General features: G+C 37.0%; 1 long non-coding RNA gene across 1 annotated transcript; it reads right to left on the bottom strand.

Annotated features, from left to right (window-relative positions):
* On the bottom strand, window positions 1–27,447 carry LOC143692157 (uncharacterized). Its single transcript, XR_013180010.1, has 2 exons — window positions 26,955–27,447; window positions 1–2,342 (listed from the first exon to the last, which is right to left on the bottom strand). It is a non-coding gene; the product is annotated as an uncharacterized LOC143692157 (long non-coding RNA).

The raw sequence follows: 27,447 nt of genomic DNA, 5'->3' as shown, positions 1-27,447 counted from the left end.
TGTTGGTAAGCAAAATGATAATTCACTTTTATTTACTCTTAAGAAAGAGAGCAAGGAGTAAAGATAAGAAAGTAGAGAAAATCAAAGGATTACAGAAAGCAAATGACCATTGCCACCCCTGGTCAGAGTCCTCCCACGCACCTGTTCTCCCCACTCTATGGGTGAGGAGAGCTCAGTCAGACTTGCTGTGCACCCAATTACACAATGTCTAAGTGCTCCTTTGTGGCAGAAATTATCATGTCCCATTATCTTCAACTGCAGATCTTACTGACAGTAGGGCAGTCCTGAAACAAGTTGCTCTTCAACACTTCTCTACACAGCCTTCTTGAGAATAAAGGGCATGGATTGAGTGAATGTGAAGGGATGAAAAGTCATTTTCATTTTTTAGCATTTCAGTTTCTTTTTGCTATAAACAAAATTTGTTACACGTGTTTTGTATTGTAACAACAATCTACTAAGGTCTATCTACTACAGAAAAGATTTCTGTAAAGTCGAAAACCAATGGCAATTGCTACAACACAATGACATTTATAGATAAGTCTAAAGGTAAGGAAAGCAAAGTTAATAGATGGGATTTCACTGCCAGTTGAAAACTGGAAGCTAAAATACAATTTGATGTTATTCATTATTCTTTTCAAAGTTTATTTAAAATAAAAAAGAAATTTTATATGTTTAATGATATGGTTCTTTACATACTGTGCTAGGTGCATTAAAGCACAAATAAAAGATACCCCCTCTGCCAAGAAGAATTTGTAATCCAATTTTATGTCTCCCAGATGAAAAAAAAGGTGGAACCAGGCAAGAAGAAAAGACTTTACAACTCCAAACTTATGCAATATATTGGAACCATTCATGTTTCCTGTTATCTCACCTACATATTGTTTGGTTCTCTTGCCTGGATACCTTTCTCATTTACTGTTTGATACAGTTGTGTGGCAAAGAAAAATTGACTGATAAAACTTGTATTGAAAGGGGTTTGTGTTTTCTGAAAAAGGGAGGCTTTGTCTTACAGAACCATGGAATACTTTGGGGGGTGGGGGGGAGGGCGAGTGGGAGAGACACAAGACCCAAAGAAACTTCAAAGGACCCAAAGAATAACTGAAAACATTAAGGGAAACTAGAAATAGAAGGTAAGCAAGGACATCTGATAGGTAGGTCTGAGGAATACTGTGCAGAAACTTTTAAAAAATACACTTAATAGCCGGAAGAATAACTGGAGGATTTCATTACATGAAAAGGTCAGTAAAAGGATAGACTTGATGAAGTGGAAGAAAGTGTGAACAGAAATGAGGGGGGTGAGTATCCTATGGAGAAAATTACTGTACCCAAATAATGATCACATTATTTTGATAATTTATTTGATCACAATGGCAGCGGTAGGTGGATTTACAAATGGAATCCCCAAGGAAAAATCAGAACTCCTCCAAGACTGACAAAAATCTATAGCAAATTGTCACTGACGTCATCCTTAGGAATAAAAAGGCCTTCGTATTTTTATCTATTTAGATAAAATTTTTAACATTAACACATTAAATTTGATCTTGAGCCTGGTTGTGAATACAAAAAAAAAAAAAGAATGAAAGCAGGAAAAAGCATGGCACTCTAGGTAGCTGTTACACAGAGAGGCTGTATGAATTTGCCACTTTCTGGAATGTTTATATATTCTGAACATGCAGAGCAGACTGCTCCAGTTTCCACACTAAACAAGCTTGCTTTTTGACCTCCATATGACCTTGCTTAAGTACTTTTTTCTTAAAGAAAGACATCTGGATGCTTACTTTGAGTATGTTTAGTGGAAAAGAATTATGTAACTTCTTGGCTCATCAGAATTCAGAGCTGTATGGTTATTTGCAACTCTTTATCATAGGCTTACTGTTTTACCTTTGGGCAACATGGAGTTTCCCTTTGTCTCTGAAACCCAGTTTTTAAAAGGGAACAGATCCTCTAGTGAAGTTGTTGGTGAAACAAAAACCACTAGATACCTTGAAATACCTTTTAAAATGCTTCAGAAGTGCCTAATTGTGGTAAAAATATACATTTTACTTGACAACAAAGGGATAAGGATGGGTAGAGGAGTAGAGATTAAAAGAGTGTGCTCAGCCAAAGACAAAAAGAAAAATTTGCTAATTCATGTATACATTTTGCAATTTGCATTGACATTTATATTTTCTCAGCCTCTCATGTATTTGAAATCTCTTGCTCATCCAATAATCAAAGCATTCCTTTGTCTCTCTATAGGTTGTCTTGACCTTTCTTCTGCTTCTTGTATGTCAAGTGCTAGGAAAAACATCACAGGCTCTAGAAGACTTCTGGACTCTTTTCCCATCTCATGGTACGATTTGCTGAAAAATAACAGAAAATAGTTTAAAAACAGCAGAAACAACATAAACTACAAAAGAAGGGTAGTGAAAGTAGGTACAGAGAGACATTAAGGGTACACTGGTGGCTGGACAAGAGTGCTGGGTCCAGCTCTGGGGTTCCCAGTATGGTAAAGAAATGGTAGTTTTCAAAAAAGTCGAACAAATATCCACTGAGATGAGGAAGGAGATGGATTTCTCCTGTGAGGAAAGGTTGAGAAAACTGTGACTGTTAGAAGGTTCAGAGGAATTTTAATCATGAGTACTAATACCTGAAGAGAGGGTGTGACACAGAAATAGCCAGGCTCTGCTAAGTGGTACTCAGAGAAAGGCCCAGAGGCAAACACTGAAGCACCACATGAGATCCAGATGGTTGTCACTACACACTTTCTTATTCTTAGTTACCAAACGCTGTCACAGGTTGCTTGGAGAGCTTATGAAAGGTCTACTCTTGGAACAATTCAAAAGCCACCTGAACCCAGTCCTGAGCAATAATCTCAAAATGGCTTCCTTGAGCAGGGGACTTTGACCACATGACCTCAAGTGGTCCCTTCTAATCTCAGCCACTCTGGAATTCTAATTTCTAAGGAAATTAGGAGGAAGTCTGGATGTCAAATGAAATTTAAAAAGCTCTAGCAGAACTCCAGCACAGAAGATGTACAATTTGTGAAGTCCATAGATTTTGTACAGAGACAAAGCAAATGTTTGGACTAAGATTAAGGGACCTCAAAGAGGTCAGATATTGAAATTTTATATGATCCCATCAGTGCTTCAATCAAAAAACCCAAACCCACCAAAAACAAAAAACCAAGATCCAAAAATATAAAACAAACAAAAACCCAAACAAACAAAAAACCTCCACCCAAACACAAACATACAAAGAAAAACCACAAAAAAACCCAAAAACTAAACAAGAAAACCAACAAAAAAACCCCCCACAACCCATCCAAACCCATAAACAAAAAAACAAACAAAAAAAACCACACAACCCCCCCCGCAAAAACTAAACAACCAACCAACGAAAAAAATTAAAATAACTACGAAGAAGATATAAAGTGTAGCTATCAGACTCACAAATAGTCTCATGCAGTTAAAATTAGTAGGGTATCAAATGAAGTGGAAAATGACTGTTGCTAAGTGTTATTACTGCTCATAGCAAATAGGATTTTGAATTAATAAACATTAACATATTACTCCACTGTACATTGTGAAATAATGAGGAATGCTGATATTACACATGCATCAAATGTCAGATCATGGTGTGACAGAACAATTCCTAGCAAAGCAGAGCAATATGCAGAAGCCCAGAAGACCTCCACTGAAGAAATCGTCCAATGTGAAATCCAAATGATCCCATCTAAACTGTTTATTCTAAAAGGTATTGTAAAATCTGAACTTGCAAAAATAAAAAAGACTGTAACTACAAAATAGAACTTAATCTTCCTCATCTCCTCCTCTTATAGAAAGACAAGTGCTTTGTGACTCTCAGAGAACTGCTTCCCTGTGTTTTCAGTATGAAGATACCAAATCTTGTCCATTCACTGCTCTTCCAGGGTAGTAAGGAAGCTTATTAGAGTGAGTCACATCCACAGTACCAAGTAGAGAAATACTGTCTATTTTTAACATGCGAAGGAAAACCTCCAGTACCACATAGCATGTAAGTTCTTCATCTATTTTCCTTATCTGGAGCCATCATTTGGCCCCAGTCCTGCAAGCAGCAGGAAGTTTGATGATCTTAATTGGACCTTAGCACAATATTAGCCTCAATTTTTATGAATCTGAAAACAAGAGAAGCACCCATTTTGGAGCTTTGAACTCATTCATACAATTTAGTCCCTTCCAAAATTTCATTTTCAAAAAGTGCAAAAAATTAACACTTAAAATAGTATGTAGGGATGTTTCAGTTTTTAATCTATCTAGAGCAGTCTAATCTAATATCCAACATCACTAGACTGAAGCTTCTATGTGATGTGCTATAACTAAATACATGTACTAGTTTGCATCAATTTGTGTTGCAAGCCAATTGAATTTGGAAATTATTTGCATCTACATAGTAACATAATTTGACAACTTTGCCTGTTCTCAACTAGCTTATTTTTTAACTGGGTTCAGTGATTAAGAAATGGTAAATAATTACTGCTTACACTGCATTAGTGTGCAGGGTCTACTGCATTCAATTTTGCACATGAGACTGAGTCACCATTGGAGACTCCATACTGTGAGTTCTTTGCTCCAAAGAAGTTTAAACATGAAAGGATGAACAGAAATGAAACAGCAGCACTTGCAGTAACTTGCCTCATTCATCATATTCATGTCCTCTCTGTTAGGCTCATAATGCCTCTCAAGTGTTGAACATTTTTCCCCCTTAACTTTTGCATTTAACTTTCCTCAGCTCATTTTGTGAAATTTCTTTTTAACTTTTAAAATATCATTTGACAAATTTTGAGGATCTAAACGTTTTTCCAACAGACACGTTTGTTAAATTAATTTCTAATTCAAAATGTCATGCTTTTGCACTTCATGCATTCAAAATGTCATATACAAGTGCCGTGGCAGCAGACTATGGAAATCTTGGCTTGTGGAGGGAAGATGGGAAGGAATATAGTAACAGATGCTCACACATATTTATAGATTATTGTACATAGAGACAGACACACAGCAGGTAAGGCTAGGACAGAAAGGGATGCAGTTATTCTCTTGAGCCCCTGCATGATCATTTAGAACTGCTGAAATACTGCTGGTTACAATATGACTTTAAGCTTATTTTCCAGTATGGCTGGAAGTTGCCAGTTCTAGTCAGACATTCAACTTTCTGCACCTTTCTAATACTAGGTCTGCTGTCTCCTAATGGTGCAGCCAACCCTGCTGCAAAGTATCCTACAGTGCTGTGCTGTTACCAGCAGAGCTGCTGATCTGCAGCCAGCTGAGCAGAGTCCAGGGAAGCAGCATGAAACAGCATCTATTACTTATGGAGCTCAAGGCCATTTATTTGGCTTTCTCCAGCTTCTTCACATAGCTCAGTGGTCCAAAATAGCCATAAAAATGCTCTCATACTTATGCATTTGGCAATCCTGGAGGTATTCTCAGTTTTCATCTCTTCTTCCACTCCATGCTCCTCCTTACTTCTCCAGACTGAAAAGCGAAACTTCTCAATAACAACAGGAATAGTCTTTGGTTGTTGCTGGCAGGTGGCAAATACCATGAAGTATCTCTAAGACTGATCTGCAGTCTGCTGGTCTTTACCTGCTTCAGTTGCCAGCTTCTTCAGGTAAGCTTCTAGAGTCTTCAGAGAGTATTTTAACATTATGCTAATGCTGCTTTTTATTTAACTAGTCACAGGTGCCACAAGGAACTTCATTAAGTTTTTATTCCTGGGATTGTGTGAAACAAGTATTTTCAGGATACACAAAGATGACCACAACCCATGGCTGAAGAGCAAAGAGTAGATTTATTCCATCTCACTGGCTGGAGGATTCCAAAAAAACAAGTGGAGACACATGCACAGCTAAATTCATTTTAGCCAGGGACAAAAAGGACAAGGCCAGAGCCCTGTATATCCAAGAGCCTGGAGCATGCAAAAATCTTCACCAGGCCGCGTTCCACAATCTCAGGACACTCTTATCTCCCTTCCCCACCTACAATGAGGCCCCAGTCTGTAGGAAAGGCATTTAAGTCTTTAACAACATCCTCTTATCTACTCTGAGAAAATTCCTTTTCTTTTTCAGTAGACAGAAAACGAACCAAAGCAAACACAAGTACTGAGTTTTCTCACTGAGTATTTTCTAATATCTCCCAGGTGCAGAGTTGGTCTTTAAAAGAAAACAATTCTAAAAACAACCCATTTTTCTCTCTCCTTAACAACCTTCAGTTTTTCAACCCTGTCCTCCCCCCGGGGATAATTTTTAACAAAAAAAGTGTATGTATTAAAATGCTAGGAAGCTATTGTCTACGTGGTTTCAGTAACCTTCATGAGGAGGTTTCGTTTTCAATACTCTCAGTCTGAAAGAGAATCCTAAAATGTTTACTACTCACAATCTAACTGAGGATTTCAGAAAACCTATTATAGAAACAAAGATACCTGTACACTTTTTTTAATTGTATAGCAGTATTGCAATTTTTTTCTCTAGAAACTGGAGTTTTTAAACCAACAAAGAGTCAAAAATCCAGAAACTGAGGTAGTGCATTTCATCACAGCCTTGAGTGAAAATAGAATTTAGCACCCTTCCCCTTAAATACAACTTCATGGTGGCAGAGAACAATAATGCGGACAGACAAAAAGTGACAACCTTTCCCACCTTGGGGCACTGCAAGACTATATTTCACAAGATACAAAAAGATGAGAGAAAAGGTCATTTTTTGCTGCCCTTTTTTTTCCCCCTTTTTTAAATGTTTCTAGTCCTGAAATTCATCTAAAAAGCAAGAGAGTCGTACAAAAAAAGAGGTCAAACACAAGAAAGAAAAGGAAAACCTTGCTTTACACACTACTCCCATAATTTTCATTATATTAGAGTTTAGATGCTAGCAAAACCACTATTTTGCAAAACAAATTGATACTGAATCACTCAATATTACCACTATAATGGCCCCTAGTAAATAGTAGGGCCATCATAGCTGTGATTTCTCCATGAATGCTTATAGTAATTCAAGGTATAGCTGGTGAAAGCAGTTTATGGAACAAGCGCAACAACAACAGCAAGCAGAAAAAACAAACCACAATGATCACAATTCCTTCTGAAATATTCAAGATAGTTGTCTAGTATATATCTTTTTATTATACATATATGCACTATAATTCCATATTTTTGTAACATCACAAGTCAAGACTGTATTGTGACAGGCACATAAAAAGAAATTCATATAGCTTTCCTGGACTCCAGACCTCATCTGGCTCTCACATACTCCCTATCAGTTGTATGCCAGAACTTGTCCCAGCCACAAAATAAGGGACCTGTCTAAATTAAAATTGAAGAACTATATTGAAAAAAAAGCTCAAGAGTAATATCTAAAAGCAAATGGTTATGTAATTCCATCTGTAATTAAGGTGATTTATAATAAATACACATTCTGTATACACGTACCCACATACTTGCACCTTTGCACCCTTGCACATATGCGCACACACATATTTCTGTATGTTGACATCTACATGCATTTAGCTGAAAATCTCCCTGTCCAATAGAAAGTAAAGAATAAACTAAGCTAAAACTCAAGAGGAAGAATTTAATCCCTTGTGGTATTGTAGTGTTAAGGCTAAATAAAACTCTTAGGCACAAACTGATATTCCAGCTATACTTTTGTAAGACACACACACAAGACATTTTTCGTCTCAGTTCACGAAGAGTATAAACCTGAAAATTCTTAGGATACTACAAAGGTTCTCTTAGTCTTGGCCTGGAGTATTGTTTTGGAAGCTACTTCTGTTGATTATAGAAGCCAAATAGAGATGTAAGATGCCAGCCCAAATGGAGAATACAAATCACTGCTGCCATCACAGACACAGAAATAAATGTTTAGGGTTTGAATGTGGCCCAGTCTCTAATGTAAAGGAACTGAGAATTTTGTGAGGTACCTGCCTTTACCATCAGATTTGTTACCACTTAATTAAATTAATTTATGATTCTCCTGATGTTTTGATATAAATAAGCATCCATACATGGAAAACAAAACAAAAGATGAGCGAAAAAAATCTCTTGTCTTTTTATACCAAATGCTTCAAGACAAAAGGTATAGAAATAAATGTTTAAGAAAGAAAGGGGAGGGGGAGAAAACACAAAATGGAAAAGGAACCATACCTTTGCAGTGAGAGGTTTTTGAAGCTTATAGCTAAATCTGCTTCTTGTGGTTTACTGAACTCTGATAATTTTTCTTGAAGGATTAGTGGCAATTATCATTAAGGCTCAAGCATTTAACTCTGACTGCTGCAATAAATCTTATTAAAATAACTGAAACATACTTTTTTTGCATGTGGCAACCTGTCTCTGAATTACAACCATCTGTACAGAGTTATTGCCTAGTGCACACAGATGGCAGTAAAACAACTATAAAGCTATACCATTCTTTAATCATAACTTCTAACACAACTAAACAAAGTGAAATTTGAATCAGACCATTAGCATTTGAAAGACTATATGATGACTGTAATTAACAGGTACACTTTAGAATCCCTTTATAAAATGTTTTATTGGTTTCTGATTGAAAAATAGTTAACAACATGTACACTGGGCAAATGTTTCCATCTTTGACAGCTGACTTAGAGAAATCATATGTTAACAATAGAATCTCAGTCTTAAAGTTTTTATACTGTACGGCTCCCTTACAGATTTAAAATGACAGTGAAAGGTAGTAGAATAATTTATTCCTTCTTGCTTAAGGCACAGAATCATGAATGCTTCAGGTCAGTAACTGCAGGGCTACACTAAACCCCTGTCACTCCAAATCAGTTACAAAGTGAGCATCTGTACTCTCCGTAGCCCTCAAGGAGGAAAAAATACCCAAAAACAAAAACAAAAAACCTACCCCTCAAACAAAAAACAACTAACAAACTCGCCCCACCAAAAATACAAAAAAATCCCCACAAACCCACAAACTGTCCTCCCAAAAAATTCCACAAAAAAACAACAAAAAAAAACCCCACAAAACAAAACAAAGCAAAACCCTACAAAATAAAACAAAGCAAAAAAACCCAAAACCAAACAACAATACCACAAAAACCCCTGCACAATACATACAAATTCTGGGGCTCTGAATGTGAACAGGTCCTAAAGGAAGGCAAGAGACAGCTTCACAAATTTCTCTCTTCTGCATAATACTGTAATACCTGCTACATTCAGTATTATCTACTAGATAGAAGGCACCTGAACATTTCTACTTCAGATACCTGAATTCATACTGTAATTTTGGTTGGAGGTGATATGGGAATTTATACTAGTGGCTGTTCACCCATTCAAAATCTTAAAAACACAATCGCTGGAGAGGTTTTGAGACCTATAACACTATTACCAAAATATGGTCTCCCACAGAGACATATTAATATTTCCACCATAACATATCTTTGCTTTACCTAATAAAGCTTACTTTTTAAAATATTAAATCCTTCATGTCCTGTTCACTTCCAAAGAATCTATGGGCACCAAACTTCCTTCCATTTTATTGCCCCACTTTTATCTAAAATAACATGGAGAAGAACAGGGAATCGCAAACAAATGTGTTTCCATGCCTTAAAAATTTATTCATCATCTGACCTGCATCAACTAATAACAGAATGCTTTGACTCATTACAGAAGCAAAACCAAAGGCAAATCTTGTATTTAAAATGAACTAGAAGCCTGCACATGGTTAGTTGCTAGTTCATGTGAAGAAAGGGGGCTTGTCAAGCCATGGTGACTTGCTGCAAAACCATTAATATTTCAGAAAGCATTTTACAGCATCCTATGGTTGGTTCATTGTGAAGAGAGCTCTCAGAAAAGTCAAAAAAGAAATGAAGAAGGCAGCAGGTCCCTAGATGAAGGCTGCTTGTGCTATGTTATGAGATTGTCAGAGCAGCAGATGAAAATGAACAAATTTAGATTTAAAGTATTTGAATAAGCTAGCTTGGTATTTGAATAGATAACTTGGTCTATTAAAGTATGGATTAGCTACAAAAACATTTCACAGACTATACAAAAGATGTTTCATTAGGAAGTTATTCACCAAAATATCTACAATGTTTTCCTCTTACAAACATCTTGTTCTTGTACAGTATTAAACAGGCACATGTTTATCTCAGTCCTTTGTCAGTTCTGAGTACAAATAAAGGAGACAGATGTGGTGAATGTATATGTATCTTGTGAAGCATAATAGCAATTCCTTGATGGGCTTTGGGTAAGCACTTGCCCTCCCTGGGGCATGTTTGAACTGTTTGCGATTCTTTGCTGCCAGCTACACAGCTTGCTACCTGTCAGGAACTGGAATTGGCAGAAAACAGCTGGTAGAAATCAATGGATATGCCAGTTCTGGTTCATCCAGCAGAGATTCTATGGAACAGTGCCGCAATTCTGATTGGAATTAGGCAGCAGAGACAGGCTTTATTTGCTCATAGCTTCAGTGCCTTCTCAGTCAGGGAATATTCAGGTTCAGATGATGTTAAGTGATTATCAAGTTTTAAAACCTGAAATTCACATAACAAATAATATAAGAAATCAGCTGTAAACTAGGAAAAAGCCAGTTGCTGTATAAGTTACACCACAAATCCCATTGTGAGTGTCAGAAATGTCAGCACTCCTATTGGATGTGTCGGTCCTGGGAACATGAAAGAGCAGCTCAGGGAAACTGTAGAGCTTTAAGGATGGCAGCCTTCAAATGCAAGAAAAATCTAACCTAATACTCTGTGAAAAGGTAGGAAAATAAGGAGACCAGTCTGCCTTGGCAGATAACTCATGATAGAGCAAGGGTGGTAGAATGATGCAGGGACAGCCTATAGCAAAAATTTGGAAGCATTGCCTGAGCATGGCATTAGGATGCTACAGGGAAAACTCTAGCTTAATTGGACATTTCAAAAGTAAAATGAGCTTTTGTTTTACATCAACCATAAAGGTCTGAACAAAGAAAAAATAGAGACATTGTTGAAGAATGTGGGTTATTTCCAAGAGCAGACACGGATGAGGATGAGTTACTCCATACCTTCTTTGCCACAGATATCCCCATCAACTTCTCCCAAGTCTCCATGCTTAGGGGCAAGATTCACGGGGAAAGACTAAAACCAGGGGACAAGCATCAAGCCAGTGATTGCCAAAGACAACTTTATCCATAAAAGTCCACGAGTCTAGACAAACAGCATTCAAGAAAAAGCAGAAAGGGGCTGATTTTCTTGCAGGGTCATCCTCCACCATCTCTGAAAGACGATGGTGATCATGGAAGATCCCTGGCAATGGGAAATGGGGAAACATCACAGCCATCTTCAGAAAAGGCCCAAGGGGGAGCTTTTTTAAACATGAGGTTGAACTAATAACACCTTAAGATCCTTTCCAACCTGAATAATCCCAAGTAACTCACGGTGATGAATGTAAAAAAAAAAAAAAAAAAGAAAAAGGACTGAAACATCTTTACAATATATCTAAATAGATAGATAGATAGATAGATAGATAGATAGATACCTAACTGTCTGTTTAGATAAAATACACGTGTACATATAACATATAACCCTCTCTGTCAGATTTTATAGTTACAAGTTGGTTTAGCATTGCAGAGTTATCTTTTAAAAGCGAGGGAAGAATATCTGGAGAGAGGGGGGAAATAAATGTTAAAATTCTTCTATTACATCATCCCCTTTTAGATGTCCACACTGCATAAGCCCCCTACTTAAGTACTCTAGAGCTTAAAATGCCATTTTCACACAGGATAAAATAAGAAAAATAACATCTGCACATTGAAGGAGGAAAGCAAAAAAACTACATGAAATTGGAAATTGGAAAAGTCGATTGGATCAGATTGGAATTAAATGTATTTTAATCTTTTTATCACAGAAGTTATAAGTTTAAATAAACTTGGCCAGGCCAAGCAAAAACTAGAAAGGAGAAATTAGGAACAAAAAGAGGACCTAGAGACATCACAGCTCAGTTTGGAAGCAGAAGGCCATATTAAAAATTTCTAAGTGTGAAATGAAGTGGCTGCCTTTCAGAGACAAACAGAGCGAAATGACCTGATGCTAGTGTGATGGGTTGACCCTGGGCAGACTCCAGGTGTCCATCATTTCCCTTCTCAATAGGACAGCAGAGAGAAAGTATAACAGACTCAAAAGGTCAGGACAAAGGCAAGGAGGAATTACTCACTAGTTACCATCATGGGTAAAGCAGACTTGACTTTGAGAAATTAATTTAATGTATTACTGATCAAGTAGAGCAGGATAATGAGAAATAAACACAAATCTTAGAACACCTTCCCCCACCCCTCCCTTCCTCCTAGGCTCAACTTCACTCCTCAGTCTGTCCCTTCTCATCCTTGAGTGGCATAGTGGAACGGAGAATGGGTGTTGTGGTCTGTCCATCACAAGTTTTTTCTGTTGTTCTCTCCTCCTCATGGGGATGATTTCTCACTCTTTTGCCCTGCTTTAGGATGGAGTCACTCCCATAGGAGAGCAGGGTACAATCCTCCGCAAACTGTTCCAATATGAATCTCTCCCACAGACTGTAGTTGTGGGAGAGCTGATCCAGACTAGTTCCCTCCCACATGGTACAGTCCTGAAGGAACAGATTGCTCTAGCACAGACCTCTTCAATGGGGTGCAGTCTGTCAGGAACTTGTTTCTCCAGCATGGTTCCCCCCAGAGTCACAAATCCTGCCAACAGGCCTGCTCCAGTTGTGGCATTTTTTTTCCTGCTTCTGATATATAATATCTCAGAGATTATACCACCATCATTGATGGATTTGGGCTTGGCCTTGGCCAGGTCTGTCTTGGAGCTTGCTGGCCTTGTCTCTGTTAGATGTGAAGGATGCTTCCAATACCTTCTCATGGAAGCCATCCTGGTAACCCCACAGCTACAAAACCTTGCCCTGCAAACCCAGTACAACTAGTGGGTTGAATGTACAACTTTGGTTGAATGGCACCAATTTTCCATGCATGCACATGTGCACAAACACATGTACATGCCCAAGGAAAATAAAATTATGAAAGATACAGGCTTTTGTAAGTGGAACATAGAAATGTGAAAACAGCAATTTATAATCTTACAGAACCTCCTTGTTTCATTGTCAGCACTATGGTTCTAAGGTGTTAACTCTGAGGGATTCTTCTGTTGCCAATGCTAAACATACAGTACCTATGCATTTCATTTCATCTATGAAGAATGCAGGTCAGATGCAGTCTAACTCACACACACACAAATTCACATTAAGTATTGCAAATGCCCACAGGGAATTCTGAATCAGCCTAGGTTAGACTACTGGTTTTGTAGTGACTTTTACTTTTAACAATACTTAGCAGACATCTGGCAGCTAGAGCATGTACTCACTTAAAATGGAGCCCTAAGCTTGACTTGGGTATAATTAATGACTTGGCAGTCATTAATTACTAATTCATTATTTTTATTTATATTTTTAAAAATTGCTATACTTTTTATATAAATTTGTACTTAATAATGAATTACCTTATTGAAATAAAATAATTTGTTGAAGAGAACATATCACAAGTATTGTCTCTCAACCATATGATCAGTAATTTTGTAAAGACCATTGAAAACTGATACCAGGTGAAAGAGAGATGTGGTCAATTTGCCAAAATCTATTTTATGGTTATTGACGGACAAACAAATCTCTATTCTTTCATGTATGTCTTTAATAAAACAAAGCTTTCAATGCCAACCAAGCTGTAAAGAGCTATTTTCAAGATACAATTAAGAAACAACAAAAACTTTGTATAGGCAAAAGCAGGTTTTTTATATAGCTGTTCCCTAGTGAGAGACTTGAGATGAAATCAAGGTGGTACTATTTCCCAATTATCCCAGGCCTAAGGAAAAGGATGTGGGAGAGACTGGGATGACTGGAACAATTAGGGGGCAGGATGCCCTCATGCACAGTAACCCAGGTGTAGAGGGAGAGAACATGCACCAGCTCAGGGGACAAACTGGGTGTTGAGTAAGATAAGAAAAGAGGCAAACTCTGTGAGGCAGAGTACTGTCTCCTTGTCTTTACTCAGGTGAACTCAGCTGTGATAACTCCCCTATTATGGACCCATAATAGGCTATAATTGACTCAACTGCACTGATGTAGTAGTCAGCTGTAATGTATCAGAAGGTGTCAGACTCCTGAAATGTCTCTTCATCCAGTATTATATCATTCAGCGTAAAACTTTTCACTCCAGGTGTGGTACCCGGGTGTTTTCACCTAGTCTAAGCATAAAAAACCTCAATGGACTTTGTGTTTTTTGTCACTGTGTGACTTCCTCCACCACCCCCAATGAATCAAGAGCATCACTACAGCCAATGCACAACTAAATTGCAACAACAAACTCTTGTTGCAAGTTCTGTGGGTGATGATATGTTTTTACTCCTTCCTTTGTTTCTTTGTTCCTTCCTTTCTGTAATATTTTTGTGCTTTCATACTGCTATATTACTATAGATAATAGTAAAAAAATGGCTACATACTTACTTGCCATTGCAGCCGTATTGTTCTAAAATAAACCCTATATAAATATATTTACAAACACCCATCCATTTTGTTTTGCTCTAACCTACCCCAAGGGATCTGTTAACAAGAACCTGGGTTACCCTTGCCTTCTGGGGTAGGTCATAACACCTGGTCTTCAGAGATCTCTGAAATACTTTCCCAGTTGGAGGACAAACCACAGAATCTTCTAACTTGTCACAATGTTGACAACATAATAACAAAATCACAACTATGATGGTTCAATAGAAAAGAGGACTCTCCTTTTTAAAAGACTGTAAGGGACACCAGTAAGAATAACCTGATGAAAATCAATGTTCTGTGACATACAAGATGTAACAGAACTTAACTACAAGCATCAAAACCTATGAAGATATAAAAACTTTTCCCTACTTGAAACAAAATATTGATTCAGTACAGCAAAAGACCAAGGTTTTCATTTAGGTTTTGGTAATATGAATTACTGAAAATCCAGCAGTATTTATGATCAGGCTCTATTCCATGTTTCTATCTGAAACGTGTTATATTTAATACTAAAGTGCCTACCAGTCTCCATGCCAACGCTTCTCTGCTTTTACATCCTTTGATACTTGTTATTCTACCATGACCTCCACAGTCAGTCCAGCTTAATTATGCTTCTGCCCTCCTATGCCTTCTTTTATCAATATACTTATCTCCTTCTGAAACTATGTATCACATCTTTTTCCCTTCCTCCATTAACACAACATTTTTCTACAAATAATAACACCAATTAAAGTGAAAATTCATACTTACTCAAAAAAAATATGGGTGTGCAGATGTGTTTGCTAGTTCCTAAGGTAACCATGCAAACTTAGAGGCCTTTCCTTTGTCTCTTTATCAACACATTACTCTCTGCAGCTACTGTTTTATATCAGGATGGTAGAACGATTTGCAACAAAACCAGTTTCTTGTGTACTAATGGTGTTATTTGAAACCATGTGAAATCACAAGAGCTATGCTCATTATTCTAACTGGTGGTCTGGTCCTAAAATGCAGAGTGGATGTTTTTGCTTTTTCAGACAGAGATGTATGATAAATCAAATCATATACTCCAGTATTTACTTCATTCAGTGCAATGAAGAATATCTTTGCAGAGATTGTATCTTCTAATGTAAGGAATAATTAATTCACTAAAGAATGGGAAAGAAAAATACACACCAGTTCTTCGCATTTTATGAGTTTTAGAATGAATTGATGGCAAGAACTAGAATACAAAGCTCAGTAATCATGCAAGCTGAAGTTACTAGACTTTGGTTGGGGGAAAAAATAAATTATGTGAGGCACTTAAGCTTATAGAGAGTATCTCTTGACTGGTTTATATATGGGACTGTATACATCATTGTTTAGTAAATCTAACCACTGCAGGCTAGGTATGCAGAAATAGTTTTCTTTCTATTAGTTCATGAAGTCAACAATGTGTGTCTGTAAAGTGAACTGCTAGGCAGCTCATCTATGAATTCTCTACTCATAAATATATAATACAAGCTTTTCATGAACATTCATATCTTGGAAACAAAAAGACAGGATTTACCATTTTAAATTTCATGCTTTTCTGGATAAATCTTTCTTATGTTAAAAAGAATTTCAGATACTTTTTCTGATGCTGAAATGCCATAATTCAAATATTCCAGGAATCATGTAATCTATTCTCTGCAAGAAACAAGTTCCTCTATGAAAGCAAACCTTTTCCTTCAGACATCCACTGCCCAATCAGAGTGTGGTCAAAAAGTTTGAATGACAGAAATTTGAAGTTCTTGGAAAGTTTTTCCTCTTCCACATTTTTTATATTCCTACTAAGTTTGCTTCCTACTATGCATATTCTGTGAATTTATGTGAAGTTCTTATTTCTAAATCTGACCCTTTCTAGGCTGGCTAGAGATATATTCAAAGGCTTGCAGCCTCTGCATCACTAGTGATGTCACTGCACTAAAGATATTCACATTAACTCTTGCCATAGTAATAATCATGGCAAAAATGGCAGCTCTAGTTTTCATTACTGTCCCAGTGAACAGTTCTTTTGTTGTTTTTTGCCAAGAAGAAAAATTTTTGTAACAGCTACTGCATATTAGCAGCTGCAACATATACAAGCTGTTTCAGATTACTCTCCCTGGTCACTTCAGTTGAAGCCAGTCAGTTCTCAAATAAGAAACTTCTTTACCAGAAGGTCAGACTAACTTCAAATATCTTTGGCAATATCCTCTTTATATTCTTATTTCTTTGAAAAGAGTAAAATAAAACCATTATTTTCAGGGAACACTTGGAGGAAAATAAATTTGAGGCTAATATCCTCTGTATTTTTAACTCCTAATCCCTTTAAGGTGTTCTTACGAGTCAAAGGGGTTCTGTTACACATCTACCCATTCTTTCATTCTTTGTTCTTGTTGTTGTTTTGGTTTTTTGGGTTTGCTTGTTTGTTTTTTTGTTGTTGTTGGGTTTTTCGTCAAGGTACCATAATGGATGCCAAGAGTATCTGGTTTTGGGTAGTCATCTGACCGCACTGCACACACCTCCATGATTCACTATCTATTGTATCACACATTCAAAGCCATTAACCAGAAATTGCAGAATTTACCCTACTTAAATTTTGAAATTATTAACCTATTCTGTACTACCTTTACATTATGACAATTGCAGGGAGAAATTGCAGCGTTCCATTCTCCCTTCTCCCACAAACACTGTCATGAAATCGGAGACTAAATGAGCTAATGAAATTACTAAGTTTTAAAGGCATTAAATTTTTTTTTTGAATGCTGTGAAACATAGCAATGTTCCTTGACTAAAGGGTGATGAAGGATTTACTGAATTTCTAAGTGGAAAGCAGACTACAGCTTCCAGCTTTCAGGACTCTTGGGGCAGATAGTCAGCTCAAAGCCAGCCAGTTCTGAAAGTATCCTGCAAGCAGACTGGGTACACAAATCTGTGCTTCTCCTGCTCTCAGTGGAATGGGAGCAACTGTTTCAATTCCTGGTCAGAAAGTCACCCACCATGCAGGAATAGCAGAAGTAATTATATATCTGAATAACATACACTTCTTCCTTCAAAACTCTCCTAGTCACCAGCTGTAATTTCCCTTGTACTTCTAAATAGCTTTAGCATGTCTCATAGAGCAAATGTGCTCCACCAGAACTACCCAACAGGTCTGTGTAGCTGAAGGAAGTTGAACAGGAGCTGAGGGTTCTTTGGATCCAACTCACTGAAGTCAGCAGTGCTATCAAAGCAGCCTGCACAGAGGTCTTTAAGCTAACTAAGGCAAATTCTCACCATTTCCCTGGGAAGCACAAGGGAATGCATGCATGCAGTTCCACAAGTCATTTCTCATACTGAAACTGTTTTCTTTTCTTGTTTCACCTTATTCTATTTGAATAGCCAGACCAAAGACATGATGAAGTACCATTTGTACATGATCACCTTACTTCAGAAATACCTTACACTAATCAATGATGCTCCTCTGAAAAAGGCAACAGGTTTTCCCACCTGTTTGCTTGAGTAATTTTTCATTCCAAAAAAGCTGGGTGCATTTTTAGGGGGGCTAGCAGAAAAAAATTTGATGTATTTGATGTATACATCTCCAGAAGCACTCCTACATTTCTCTGAAGTAGAAAGTAATGCACAAATACATGCAAAATCATTTTGGTTTTTGGTAATGAGCTGAGGTCCCCTGGGATTTATTTATTTATTTCATTGTGAGAATATAAAAGACCATTACAAATAACTACTTTGACATAATTGAAGGTGATGGAAGTTGGCACCTCTCTTTTCCACTCTTAATATTTTAGTTATCTCTATCTTACTTTTATTCCAAGATTTATTTTCAATTCTTGGTCTTCAATTAATTTAAGCAAGGATGATTGTTTATGATCAGAAAGCAATTTTTTTTTTATTACATAACTTTTTGCAATTCCTTAAAATTTCTGTCCTCCTTTGATCCATAATCTCCTGAAGTTTATTCTTGGTAAACAGCAAATTATCAATCTGCAAAATTACTGTAGACCTCCATTGAGTTACATGTCTTTAGAAGCAAAAGAAATACCTAAATGACATAATTTTGGTCATTTTGTTAACCTTGCCCAGTAGAGATTATGAGATTCAAACAAGAGTAATTAAGCTAAACCACTGACCATATTCTCTGCATCAATAAATCTAATTTTTATAGTATGTGTTGTATATGTTAACAAAGAATTTTGAAACTGTTAAATAAGACAATGAAAATAGACAGTATTAGACTACATATTGTTTAGCAAAATAATTCAGAAGACATATATTAGTATTTATTTCACCCACACAAATTTTGCAGGTTGGAGAATGGACATAAGCATCCATTTTTTTCACAAAGATATCTGGTTCTCCAGGTAGAGCTTAACTGTTGTATAATACTTTGAATCAGGTACACTAAAATCAGTCTTGTGGACTGCTAAAGGGCTGAACCAAGAACAGTATTTATTTCCATACATTTCACCTTCACTCATGGGCTAAAATGTAACTTGAAAATGTTCTTGAAAATGTTAGGCATATTTCTGCATTAGGAAAAATAATTATTCTTGGGATCAAGAATTCTTGGTGTCAAGTATGTCCTATATATTCATGTTTCCTTACCTGGCAGGAAGGAAGGGTAAGAACACAGCATAAAAAATGTAGGCATGAAGTTCCCTGATGAGGGCTGAATATGGATATTCTGCTAGTCTTCCCCACCTCAACTTACAAAAAGGCAGGAGAAGGCTCCAGAAAAGGAAAGGCAGAGTTATTCTGCCTTATATCACTGCTGAATCTTACTGTATATCAGCATTATGGATTTGACATCAGAGGAGATGGAGAGGATGGAGCACCTTCCCACATTGGAGCATGGAACTCTGACATTGCTTCTGAGTGTTGGTTGTACAGATCCAGTATAGATGATTGTAGTACAGTAGTTGCAGTGTTTGTACCCTTATAACTTCCATTTTATGCATGGGAAAAAGGTTTAGTTGCTCTAGCTGAGGAAGGATTTCTGTGATCAAAGGGTGCAACTGGATTTTCATTGACAACTCTGTCTCCCATTCATATAATGCATTAATCAGAGTTTTCACAAAATTGTTCTATTTCATCAGACAATCTTATTCCTATCCAGATGGCAGAACTAATTCAAACTGCACAGCTTCAAAGAAAGCAGATGGACAGAGAGGCTCTTAAACCTCTGGAATTACCCCACATATACTGACACACCTGGCCAAAAATGAAAAAGAAAAACAAAACAAACAATGAAACAAAAACCCCAAAAAATCAACCAGCCAACCAGTCAACCAACCAACTAATCAAAACCCCTAAAATGTTATCTGACAATAACCCCAGATGACCCAAGAGAACTGAATTTAGCCACAGAATGTAAAGTCATCCCAAAGCTTAAAATAAAATAATTAAAATATAAAGCCCATACTTCCCTGTGCTGATAAGGCAGTCATGTTTTTGATAAGTTTGCAATGTTGAGGAAATGAGAAAGAAAAAGATACTTAAGGTGGTTTAGAGGATAGTTACCTCAGAGAGTACAAAGCACCTTGCAAACATAAGCAGTTAGTTCCAGGTTTTTGGTCTGATTTTCTAAACTCTTAATTTACTAGAATGTTGGGTGAGAACATTTTGATTATTGTTAAATCTTAATAAAAGTCAGAATGCTCTGCCTGGCACTCTGCCACCCCATTCATCTGGTCTAGTGGTCACCCATTAGGCAGGCTGTTGCAGAAACCATGACCACAAGCTGTTTGCCCCCCAGCGCTCCAGGAACATTGCATGAAAAAGGACCCCCAAATCCTCAGGTTTCTACCTGGCAGACGATTAGAGATGACCCAAGAAGCCCCAGAAACGCTCTCAGTATTTCACAATGAAATGTCACTCTGACCTTCTCTAAGCAAAATGTCAGAATTTTCATTACATGGAAAATTTCAAAATGTCATTTTTGTTGCAGTTCTGAATGGTACTATTTTTAATTTCCACAGGACAGGAATTATGGTGTCTGTTTAACTCTTGTCAGTACACATTCACCTTTCTACAGCATTCTAGGCTTGATAACTTTTCATCTAATGTTTTAAATTTTTTTTAAACCAAGAGAGTGAATCAGAAGTCAGGCATACAATTCCTATTTTTATGCTTAAAATGTAGTTCCACCCCTAACACTTTATTTGTATCCAGAATAATTTTCCAAAACTTTCCTAACATTGCCTGAGACCACAATAGCTTTGTTAGCACAACTGTGTGAGTTCCTGAGGAAGCAAATTCTAGTAGCAGTTCAAAATTATTCCAGCAAAAATTTCAGGATACTAAAAAAGTAAAACATCACCCATTTTCTCTACTCATGATTAGAAAATACATTGCATCCATGTCTTCATTCTAGAGTGTAACCAAAACACTGTGCTCAAATTGTGTTAAAAATTGCCTGTTTAACTGAGTAAATTAACATAAAAATGGTAATTTCTGAGATGCAAAGTTAGTTAATTGGCAGATTCAAGGGCTGAAAGCAAGCTGATGAGAAGGCATAGAAAGTGATTATTTGACCTCTCTGGCCACACACACACTATCTGCTTGATGCAGTCTTGTCTTGGGAGATACAGCATCTTAGACACCAGACCTGATAAAAGACAAGGACAGCTTAGTGCCTGAAGAATATTAATTCTTGAAAAGACTGCCACATTATCATTTGTTGGCATATCTCCAGCAGAACTCAGCTATTTTAGCATTCACAGCTCTTCCAGTTAATATTCTTTGACATCTATCCTGAACAGATGTTATTACCGAGGTTATCTGTACTTCTGTCTTCTCTGCTGATGGACTGGGATGGTTTGGAAGGATGAGTCTTTTTAGGCAAGAGGAACTCTTATTTTAGTTTATTCAGGCCTTAATCAGTTTTATTCCTCATCATCTCCCTCCTGCATTACCTTTCTAGTTGCTGCTGGCTTATATTTCTCTTTAAAAATATAAAAGGTTCGTTATGACCATCACTTGGCCTATTTTTTTCCATCTAAACTTCCAGTCTTAAAAAATGCTATGGTGCTTTGCTATCCTTCTCTGTTTAAGCTACTCATACTCATCCCCTCCAGTTTCATCACTGGTATAGAGATAATAGGCAAGGGAGGGACCACATACTGTTCAAAAGAGCTCTAGTATGAGGTTACATTCATGCAATAGAAGCAATAGAAAAAGAGGAATTGACAAGGAAAAGATGTGGAAGATTGCTGGGGATAGAAGAAAAACCACTAGAATGAGCCTAAGAGTGTAAGGAAGTATTTTGTCACTGCTCTGATATAAACCTTCTAAAGCAGAATAAAAAACCTGTATTTATGAACTGTAACTAACAATAACATCAATCAATAACTTCTAAACCACAGAAGAGGGAGAGACAGAAGACAGCTTTGCAAAAATGTAATTGTACAGTTATGAGTCAAGTTTGCACCTATCAATCATACAAAGGCATGAGTAAATAGCCAAGTAACTAAAAAGGCTTCTGAATGAAAATCATTTTCACATTTACCTGCAGCAGATATTTGACCCACGGCAAATGTAATGCATGACTTTTTACAGATTTGTTTCATGCTTTCCTTTAAAATAAAGATGTAAGAAATGTGTGTGTTCACAGAAATCTAGGTTGAGCACCAACACTACAACTTGAATGGATAAAGCATCAATTTTTACTGTAACCTGTCAAATATGTACTCCTGAGGTATATATATTTCTCTTCCTTTCTTTCTGTGCTAACAATTCAATCAACAGTGAGAAAAACTAGCAGGCTGTTTTCTGCCCAATCCCCCCTTTCCTGTCTCCAAATACAGTCTTATAGAAAGCACCAGAATTTACTATCATTTCTAGCCTTAATGGTACCAAAATATACTAAAAAAAAGACTCTTCCCTTGTTAATTTTTGATGAGATTTCTAAGACTTAAAAATCCCCAGTAACCTTGTTTTGGCATGTATGCGTTGCAGGTTTCCAGTAACCAAATGCTTTCTGACTGAGATTTCCTAGTACAGAGGATGCTCATTCTGTACAGCAAATTTCCATATTGTGTTTATCCACCCCTAAAAGAAAATTATATTTTGATTACATAGCATTTGAGCCAATGTCTGCTGGGTTCAGAGGGCACTGACAGCCTTATCTCTCAGAATTTGCTTTTTTCTCAAAGGGTCTAGGTCAGCATTGGACTTTTGCTGCTAAATTTAACTTATATCTCACATGTATTTTGAAGACAGGGAAGGATTACATAGGTTCATATAAAAGGCAATTACACCTTTAATTTCTCATGTGCAGATCGTATGTACAGCTGGGACACTTAAGTGATAAATTAAAGCGTCTTCAATAAATGAACATGAAGTTAGGAAAAAAAGATAAATGTAAATTTTTTAAATGTGTGACTGTGTCTGAGCTATATTCCAATTTCCATTCCTGAAAGAGAAATTTTAATTTATATGACAATCTAAAACACACCCAGTAGAAGATTTTCAGGGATCTTTTTACTTAATTCTGAGTATTTATTGCATCCCTAGCTGCCAAGATATGCATGTATACACTGAACACTACATAAATGTTACACTGGCTCTGATGCATTCCAAATTAATAAATAACCAATGAGAAGTAATTTGCATTAATTATGTATTATGAAATAAACAGATCTTTAAAAATTTAGACAGAGCCAGTAAATAAAGCTGCTATTATAAAACCATAAATATGCTTGGCCTATGATTAACCTTGCAACCGAGTGCAAAAATTGACCACTCAACATGCATCTTAAAATGAACCAGAAAAAGAAAGAAAGAAAAATTCTGTGTTTTGGGTAGCCTTTTCCCCACTCTGTGCTAGAAATACTACAAATACAAAGTGGATTTTTCCTTTGGTATTTGATATCTAAACTGCATTCATTCTTTCTCATTGTCTGTATAAGACATATTTAAAAAAAAAATTCTATGAGAAAATATACATTTTCTTAAACTGAGAAGTGACATTGCAATTTTGCCTTTTCAAATCCAGATGTTGCCTTACATGTAATACTCTCTGCTGTTCTAGAAACCCAGCAGACAGCAGTGTAGAAGTTCAATTATACTAACATTTTGTATTTTTAATCATTTTCTCCTATTTTCACTTTTACTTTATGAGCTGCAGAATTGTTTTTGTGACTCACCTGTATTGCAGCATTCAGGTTCACCAGCTTTTTAACACCTGCAGCTTTACCAAGCTGAATTAAGAGATATCAGGCAATGTCTGTGATGTGATGTCTAGTCCATTAATACACATGCTTCTACAAGCCCTAATTACTTTTGATCGGAAACATATTATTTTTTATTGCCCACACTGCCAGCGGTGCAACACTGTGGGAGGGGGTGCCTGCAGCAGCTCAGCTCCCTGCAGTGTGAGAGGGGGGGAAGCTCTACCTGTCCCCAGCTTTACCCTGCATATCAAGGGTTCACAGTAAAATAGTCCTGACACTGACCTCTCAGAGACCCAGCAGCTGAAACAGCCTTAACAATGCATTAACACAGCTATGTGCCCCGTAAACTATTACCAGCTGCAGGCTGGGGTGGGGACCTGGAGCAAGAATGAGAGAGGAAGGGAGAAGAAAAAGGAGAGAATGGATAAGAGGAGGAATTATTTGAAAAGGGGATGATTATCAGCTAGGGTGGTATTGGCATATTCTTTTAACCTCGTTTCTGAATTTACCTTGTAGTTGCACAGCAATATGTCCTGAGCTAAGGGTCAGCTTCTATCTTGCCATGCCTGAACTGGTTTCTCTGTTGAGTCCCACCAAACCACACCATATTGCTTTAGCAACAACAAACATAATCTAAACAACTTCAGGGAAAGTAGAGTTTATTTCCCTTAATTTATGTGGCTAGCAGCTTACTGAGCAAAGAGAGAGATCAGCAACTGGAAATACACCATCCCCTGTAGAGTCTCATAGCATTTTATGATCTAGTACATCAAATACTATGCTTCCAGTGCAATCCAAATTTACAGGTGGTCTACCTGCAATATTAATTAAGATAGACTTACTTCATTGGTGATTTTTTGGGACTTTGGGCAATAACACTGCACTAATAGGAAGCAGATTAAAATATGGAACCTCAATGTAATTTTTAATCCAGCTGAACACATGTACTATTTGCCATGGTTGTTGCTACAGTGCCCAAAACCACAGTTCAGTGGTAGACTGCCTGTCACAGCTGTATCACTGAACTCCAAGAATAACCCACCCAGAAGCTCCAGCTGCTTGAATAGTGACACAATATGTTACCAGAATTCAAAAAGTTATTATTTCAGTGGTTTATAAAAGTTGACATTTAAATGGTTTATAAAAATATCAAGAGCTACTGCAATAAACATCAAGGGAAAGAGTGCTGGATGGAGAAAAAACTTTGGGTTTCAGGTCAGAAGTTTGACACTATTTTGGCCTGAGAAGGCATTTTATTTGCTACTGCAGTTTGTACCCTGATACAGCTGATTCTAGTTTCTGGCTGGTCCAGTATCTCCACTATAACAAAGGCTCTTCTGACCCACTCTGGCAATGCCAAAACCACTCCTCCTTTGAAATAAAAACATTTACATGAATAACAAGTAGCTGAATAGCTGCAGTGCTTTTTATCAAGAGGTATGGCACCCATTAAGTCTTCAAACAGGACGGGAATGGAGCTCTATCATTATGTGTTGCAACTCACTCATTCACTCTAAGAGCACAGCTGAATTATTTGTATACATTATCTTTCATTGTCTGATCATTTGTCTGGAGGTTAGGCAAAACCCATGCCTTGTGCTAGAGGCTAATCAGCAATCCCAATTAATAAAGGAAAAGATAGCTAAAATTAAAATTTCATTTAAGAGCCCATAGTCATAAAATATGAATAATATTTAATATCAAGAAATATAAATTATTATACCAAATATTATGCAAAGTTATAAATAAGCAAATATTAGTGGTATTGTAGCAATTATACCCTGAACAGAAGATAGCATAGGTTGTAGGGGAATTTGGCCAAATTATTTGCTGCAGTTAGAAACAATGTGCAATTATTAAGGCTTGAATCAGATGTGATAAGAAACAGTAAAATCTCTATCAGTTTAGAAAAGAATCAGTAATAACCTTGCTGGATAGATGTTAAAAATAATTTTTATTAATTTAGACTAGTGTTTATAACAATGGTTAATCAGCTTGAAAGAAAATTATTTAGTCCTCCCACCACAAAAAGATGTTAGCAAGGGAAAAGTTCTTTGTATATGTAAGAGTCTGTAAAGTCAAGGTTTTATTTACTCACATAGTTAATTTCCATTTGAGTTTGACATTTCATGCTTCAAAGCTTAGGTTTTTTGAAGATATTTTACATGTCTTAAATAAAGCTCAGAATTCAGCAGTCAGTTCTGGATGAGTGGATGAAACATTTTAAATAAGTATTTTTCCACTTATAACTGGGTGTGTCTGTGCTTATCACCTATCTGTGTTTCATATGTTCTCTCTAATGTCTACAGATTTTTCAGTTTCAACCACTTAAAGTGGATTAAATACTTGTGCATACATAATGTATGTTCCTATACAGAGTCCATGGTTATCAATTAAGAATAATTACGTTTTTGAGAGAAAAATGGAATTGACTTATAAAGCAAGATAATAAGCCAGGAAGACTGAATTCACAATCTTGTAAGTTGTAAGACATTATTTTACTAGAAACCAAAACTCTGCAGACAAAGTCAAATCTGACTGCAGTGGCAGAAATGTTGGCCAGGAAGTGGTCTGTCATTGTTTGTCCTTTACCCCTAGTCCCTGAACTGACAAGAAAAATTAAAGAGTCAAAATTTGTGTTTTTTCAGAAATACATAGTAAGAATGGAGAGAATTCAGCTGACTGGGATAGAAGAAGAAAATAACAAAACAGATAAGGAAAAAATAATGAGAAAAGATGACATTCAAAGGGAACATATAACAGGAGCACCACAGGAAAGGAAAAGCAAAGTGGGAGGAAGAGAAAGGGCGATAGCAGTTGGAAGAACTATGTAGAAAAGGTGGGCAGAAGAAAATGTTTAACATAACGGAGTGAAGAGGAGCATGACAGTAAAGAGAATATGACTGAAAGAAACCAAAGTGTAAAGGTCGTGTGTAGAAACAAAACATAGAGGGGGAAAAAAAGCAGAGTTGGGAAGAAAGTGAAGAGGATTTTTTACAAAAACACTGAAAATTTGCATAAAAAATGAATGAAAGTGAGTTTTGATGATGGGATGTATATTGAGGAAAGGTATGCGAAGGCATAGGAAGTGAAAGGAAGAGAATATACATAAAAATATGAAACAAGTAAATAGCCTGAGATCAGCTTGTTTTACTTTTTTGGGGAAAAAAAAGGATATTAAATTTAAAAATTAGCAAAGCCCCAGGTCTTCTATTTGACTGTATTAAACACAATAGTAAATAATCACATGAGCATCCCATAATCTGTAGTTTTGACTTTACCTGAGCAAGCTCTGTAAAAGGCTTCGGGACCTAAAAACCCAGTATCTTACAATTGTAATCGCAAAGATTCTTTCTACAGCGAGGTTGGTTTTGTTGCATGTTCCACGTCCTGGAATTCATCAGTTCCAAGAGAGAAAGACACATTGCACCTCCCCGTTACTTGCAGGCAGCGCCAGCATCTCAGACCCCGTTCCGGCTGCGTCTCGCTGCGGAGGCGGGGGAACCCTGGGGACGATGCTCCGTGCTGGCTCCGCTCCGCCGCGTCCCCGGTCCTGCAGTGACATCCAGCGTCCAGGTTCGGCACTGCCTCACCGAGAGCAGCCCTTGCCCTTCCTCGCTGCCGCCCTTACCAAACCTCATCGCCTGATACAGCCAAACTCATTTTTCTCCTTGAACAAGGCACAACAGTGTACAGCCAGAGACCCTCGGGATAAAACTTTGTAAAATATGAGAGAACTAAAAACTGGCTTAGGGGATGCACCAGAGGTAAAAA

Source organism: Agelaius phoeniceus, chromosome Z, assembly GCF_051311805.1.
Source record: "Agelaius phoeniceus isolate bAgePho1 chromosome Z, bAgePho1.hap1, whole genome shotgun sequence".
NCBI lineage: Eukaryota > Metazoa > Chordata > Aves > Passeriformes > Icteridae > Agelaius > Agelaius phoeniceus.
Note: the sequence above shows the minus strand (reverse complement) of the source record. Positions and strands in the feature narration are given on the sequence as shown.